Below are 6,797 nucleotides of genomic sequence, written 5' to 3'. Positions count from 1 at the left end.
AGCACTAATTACGAAAAGACAATATTTTAATTTGTTTTTGTTCGGGGAAAACACGTTTGCCATGTACAAACAGACGCTTGCAATATCAGACGACTTAAATTCAAACGCCATTTCATGTTACTGTAATTATCGTTTATTATGAACAATAACTTAGCAGAGGCATTGTTTTCTCTAGAAAAAACACGTTCATCAGTAGTCGACAGTTAACAGGACACCAATATACCAAGGAGAACTTCAAAACAGATAAGAGGCAATGCTAAATATCTTCAGAGTAGTATTCCTTCTTTCAAAAATATTATCAATGCAAAAATGGTGTGTGTTTTTTAACTCTGATATCTTAAAATGTATATTTGATATTAAAAGTAGATTATTTCTTGGGATAAAAATATATTTTGGTTAGCTTAACATACCTATTAAATAGACAATTTATACACAAAATAGAGCGTATACTGCTATTTTCAGTTGTCTTATGTATTTATGAACATTAATATTCAGGATCTATGAAAAAATTGTCATTAGTTTTAAGACCTTCTTTTGCGACTGGTTTCCAACTTTTTAATGTAATTCTTAGGTCAAATATCGATTATAATCAACAAAATATGGTAATAGTATATTTAAGGGTTGATAAATGGATTTGCGGACATTGCCTACCATAATAATAATACCTGTATATCTGCCTGCTTGACTGCCTGCGTGGCTGCCTGCCTGCCCACCTGCCCGCCCACCTGCCCGCCCACCTGCCCGCCCGCCTGCCCGCCCGTCCGTCCGCTCGCCCACCCGCCCGCCCATCCGTCCGCCCGCTCACCCTCCAGCCCGCCCGCCAGTCCGTCTGTCATTATAGACAGAAAGATAAATTATTCGGTGTGTTCTGGTTTACCTCTCTGTAAAGGATACTCATTTGTAATTTATTTTAATTGAATTTTCTTTATGTGTAAAAGGTAATTTAGCAACATGCTAATTAAAAAACATGTGTAACTTGTTCTTTTGTTAAAACCACAATTTTGGCATTTTCAATACAGTGTAATACAGTGGAATCACTAATTTCTATGGAGGTTGCATTTTTGCACTTCTGGTGTTGCAAGAATTTATGACAAGTGCGAACATTTACCAATCTTACCGTTTGTCTTATAACATCTATCGTCATTTATAAATATGGATAATACAATGAGTTTTTTCCCCAAAATTACCGCAGATATTCGGCTGCTTCCAAATTGCAAAAAATCAACGTTTTTTCCCATAAATCTGACCAAATTTCCACAAAAAAATGCTAAATTTTCCTAATAAACCCAATAAGATTATAATTTTATTTAGTGATAATGTCGTAGAACGAGTGCTAATCAAGCGTGTCGAGTTTTCGACAACAACTGACTTGCGTATGGGTCCGCGAATGTAGCCAAATAAATACAATTTTACGTTGCTATCCACACATCTCTATATTGCAGATGATACCGGCGATAGTTGATGTATCACGATTGAGGATGCCTATTTTTACGTTATCGTCCAAGATGGCGGCTAGCAGAATAGAAATTACGATTAACGGCGAAAATGGTAAATAACATTCAAATGAACAACATATATCATATGTTTGTTAGGGAAAAATGTAATGCGTGTGTCAATTGTACGCTAAAGACTACGTTGGAGATAACAACACAAATATGTATTAGAAGTCTGGGCAGTGAATGTGTGTCATGGAAAGCAGTGTTGGAAAATTGGAGTTCAGTCAACTTGCAAACTTAAGCATTTAAGATGAGTATGGTTCGAAATAGAAAGAGATAAACATGAATTGATTTAAATGTTAGTGGATCTGTGTATATTCAGATTATATGCATATTCTGCTTTATTATTTTTGTCACGCTGTAGATTTTATTGAAATAGCATTGCACCGAGAATGTCAAATGCAAGATATCTAAAGGTACACAAATTAAATTTATTATTTTTAATACATCATTCACACAACAAGAACACTAAAGCCTGTTTGTCACTATTTATTAATGTTTTCTCTTTATGACCTTTAATTGAAAAAAATACTGTATTAAACTTTACACTCTCAAGTTTTAATTAAATTGTGTATATATAGATTATTGCAAGTTTCATATGCATCTGAAAGGGTATTAACTACACATTGTATTCATTGTAAGAGGAAATTAAAGCATAAATTTTTAATATAATAATGCTGTCAAACAGGAACTTTAAAACAATTTTAATTCTGTTACTTATAATCATATTCATTAGGCTTCATTTTCCCCAATTTTATGGATTATTACGCTATTTTCCCAAATTTCATGTTTTATCGCGCAAATTTTCCCAATCCAAAAAGCACAGGCTATAAAATAAAAGCAAAAACATCACTGTAATAGATCTTTAAATGTATATTTTTGTTTGTAAATTTGTTAAAATAAAAATTGTGGGATCTTTGTATATTAAATATACATTTTGTTTTCAAGATGAAAATTTTTTAGTTGTACTCCAATTGCTTTTCATATTTCACGAATATTAACAATCAAAACCTATATTAGAAGTCAGTATTTTTTGTTCAAATTCAAATTCAGACCCATTTCCAATCTGAGCACAAAATGATCATGGTGAGCAATTGTGGTAAGTGGCGCTCCGGCGTCTGGCATCGTGTGCTATGTTAAATCAATAATTTGCAAAAGTCATATCCTAAACCCCTTTGTTTTAAAAAAACTTCACAGGAATGATCCTTAGATGGCGTTTGTTCAAATATTACTGGTCTGCTGTATATTAACATTTAAGTCATCAGATCTTAAAACATATATTAAAAGTGGAAACTTTAGAAATCTTCTCTTTTTGAATAGCAAGTATCAGAGGTTTAATCTTTGGTGTGTTACATCGTCTCGTAGTCTTTACAAATCATGCCCCTGAAGATGGTATCGCCTCAGGGGTCGCATATGTTATATATGTATATTTTTTATATGAAATACCTGAACAATATTATCCTCAGAAATTTTAAGGCACAACCATTTAATATTTGGTGTTTACTATTATTGAGCTGTTCTCTAAAAAGGTTGTTCATGTCTTGAACCCCTTATGCCCGAACAAGCTGCGTCCCAGGATTCGCGTAACTTATTGAGACTATTTTAATGAATAACTTTCAAAAACTTCTTTTTTGAAACAGCAAGGATGAGGGTGGTCACATTTGGTGGGCATCATCATCAAACGGTCCTCAATTAAGTGTGTTCAAATGATGTCCTTGAAGTGAAACGTGACATGTTTTATACAGACTCATAAAGTAAATAACTTGATTAATATTTTACTCATAACCCGCAAGGGTCAGTGGTTTAATATTTGATGTGAAACATCATCCTGTGGTCCGTTACAAATATTGGCCCAAATGTACCTCTGGGGTAAAACTGATCCCTCCACTCCAGGGTAACATAATTTATATTGACTCCCACAGTAAACTGTAAAAAAATGAAACAAAATCAAAAGAGCAATATATTTACACCTATAAACATATATACTTTAGTGTTAGTATGATCTGAGATCAATTAATCAATTTTATATGTTCCCTTCATTTTCTGACATTTGTTTACACGAGCATAAATGGAACAGTATAAAGTGACGAACAAAATTAAGCAGACTATGAACATAAATCTGATTATGCACAGATCCACTAATATTTAAATCAAAACATGTTGTCTTTTTATATTTTTATGTCCCCCAGACTATACTGGGGGACATATTGTTTTTGCCCTGTCTGTTTGTAGGTTTGTTGGTATACGTCAAACTTTAACATTAGCAAAACTTTTGCAATATTGAAGATAGCAACTTGATATTTGGCAGGCATGTGTATCTCATGGAGCTTCACATTTTGAGTGGTTAAAGGTCAAGGTCATCCTTCAAGGTCAAAGGTCAAATATATGGGGGGGCATAGTGTTCCACAAACACATCTCGTTGCATGATAATCTTGTTGGATGCATCTTTTTACGTGAGTAGACTGAACTTCAATTTACACACACTTGTTCTGTGACATTCAATATATACATTTCTATTGGTTTTGAATTTTATCTAACTGTAAAACTTTAAGGACACATTCTTTACATTAATTATGATATTAATACGTATTTTATTATGTCCGTCCTAAATTGGATTGTTATTTCTCATTTATGCTGAACATAATTAGTTCTTTTTTTATTGTTTGCCTTCTTGAAATCATGTTTGCAAAATGTGTGCAACGCAATATAAAATAGTATATGTCTGACTCTTTATGCGAACCAATAGTCTGATGTCAGTGCACAACAATTCGAGACTAGATTTGACTACACTAGACAAGACTGCACTACACTAGACTTCACTAGACTACAACTCATTAGACTACATGTACACTACACTAGACAACACTAGAATTCACTAAACTAGACGGCACTACACTTTACTAGAGAAATCTATACTACACTTCACTTGACTGCACTATGCACTATACTACACTACACTAGACTGTACTACAATAGACTACACTAGACTGCACTACAATATACTACACTAGACTGCACTACACTTAGTACACTATACTAGACAACATTACATTCGACTGCACTACACTAGACAACAATACAATGGAGTACTCTAGAAAACACGTGACAACACTACACTAGACTGCACTACACTTAATACACTGTACTAGACAACACTACACTTGACAACATTACACTAGACTGCACTACACTAAACAGCAATACAATGGAGTACACTGGACAACACTGCATTTCGCTAGACTATTAAAGTTGGGGTCACTAGGACAAAGGTCAAGGTCATTGTCACAATAAGTGTGGAAATCGTTTCTGATCAATAACTCGTCAATGAATTGACCGATTGACTTGAAATTCACATGTGCATTGACCTTGGACAGTAGAAGACCCCTATTGAAAATGGGGTCACTAGGTCAAAAGTCACTGTTTAGTAAGTGTGGAAACGGTTTCCAATAAATACCCGTCAACAAACGACCGATTGATACTTCAGGCGTGCATTGGAAGTGGTCAAAGGTCAAGGTCACTGTCACAATTAGTGTGATTTTTTTTCCGAACAATAACTTAACAATTGACTGATTGGCTTGATACTTCCCATCTGCATTTTCTTGGACATTAGATGATCCCTATTGAAATTGGGGTCACTTGGTCAAAGGTCAAGTTCACTGTCACAATTAGTGTAAAATCGTTTCCGACCAATAACTCGTCAACTGATTCACCGATTGGCTTGATAATACACATGTGCATTGGCCTAGGGCAGTAGATGACCTCTATGGAAATTGGTTTCACTTGTTTAAAGCCCAGTTTTTTGAGGGGGTGGGGGCATATGTCTCCGACCGCTGAACTCTTGTATCTTAATAGCGTGTGATATAATTTTCCCATTGCCAACGTTATCAAATGCCGCTTTAAAATCAAGACATGCAACATATTAAGTTTTACCTTTTCTGCATAAATTTTTTTTTTATTTTTGCGTAAAGAACAAATGAGTTATGGATCGTTGAATACCATTTTCTCATACCGGATGATGAATCTGTTAGGCGCCCATATGCTTCAGCCTAGAATGTTCATCTTTTGTTTAGTAAATACACATTTATTTCACTGAAAATATATATAAAGATTATAACCCTGTAATTGCTGTAAATGTCAGGGTTATTTGTTTGTCCTTTGTTATGTAACGGTATCATTACAGATAATGCACATTTTGGGAGAAGTAAACTGTGCTTAAATTCTTAATAAAATACTTACACAAGGTAAACTACTTTTAATACTGTATATGAAATGTTAAGCTAGTAAAACACCAGAGTAAGCTTTATAAGGGTTTATGCATTTGACTGCCTCTAATATTTATTGATCTGAGATAGGAGACTTAGTTTAAACCTATTTAATTTAGCTCGATTGCATAAAAATCATATTAAGACTTGTGTGAAACGGCCTTGAGTCCTTTTCCTGGAACTAGAACCAGCACCTGGCCTCTATGGGAATATCTAACGAATGTCCCCACAGTGGGGATCAAACCCATGACCTCCCTGTTGCTAGGGAGACACCATATCCATTACGCCACGGTGCTCTTAAGAGATAGGATAATTGAATAATCCGGCCATTTGTCACTATTAACATTTCCTCCAACAATATTAACATAACAAGTTGTTACATCCGTATCATGTGAATTTCAATTAATTTTGTTTTAAATAGTTGTACCATTGTTCACCAGATATTGTTGTTTTATGTATATCCATATTTGCAGCTAATTAATGTCCTTCCAAAAAGCTTTTTAGTCGTGATCTGAGTTAGATAGCTTTTGTGAGCTTTTGCCTTGCAGTAATAATGTTTCTATGTACACATATTGCAAAAATATGATTTAATTGAAAAAAATAAATATTTAAATTACTTACACTTTTATAGCGCCAACAATTTCCCAGAGCCCTATTGACCTGTTTGATAATTTTTACAGTTTTGGTCAAACCAAGTCGATTTGTTAAAACGTTGCAAACAATGTCTTTGCTTGGATATTGAGTGCATATTACAATTAAATTGGTCATCTTTTAATTGTGTCATAATTTTGTCAATTGACATATATATGTTTTTAAAAGTAAATGACATGCCATTATATGTGTCATCTATTAAAGATTGTACATTTTTTTTATAAATGCAGTACATTGTCAGTAAGTTGGTTATGGTTACAAAATGTTGATGTTTTTGTTTTGAAGTATCAAAGTCATACGTGTTTGTCTTAGATTTGAACACATTATGTATATTGTCGGAAGAACAGTCATTGCCAACAAACAATTATTGCAAACTATCAAATATGTC

The sequence above is a fragment of the Dreissena polymorpha genome, chromosome 6 (assembly GCF_020536995.1).
Source record: "Dreissena polymorpha isolate Duluth1 chromosome 6, UMN_Dpol_1.0, whole genome shotgun sequence".
Taxonomy (NCBI): Eukaryota; Metazoa; Mollusca; class Bivalvia; order Myida; family Dreissenidae; genus Dreissena; species Dreissena polymorpha.
Note: the sequence above shows the minus strand (reverse complement) of the source record.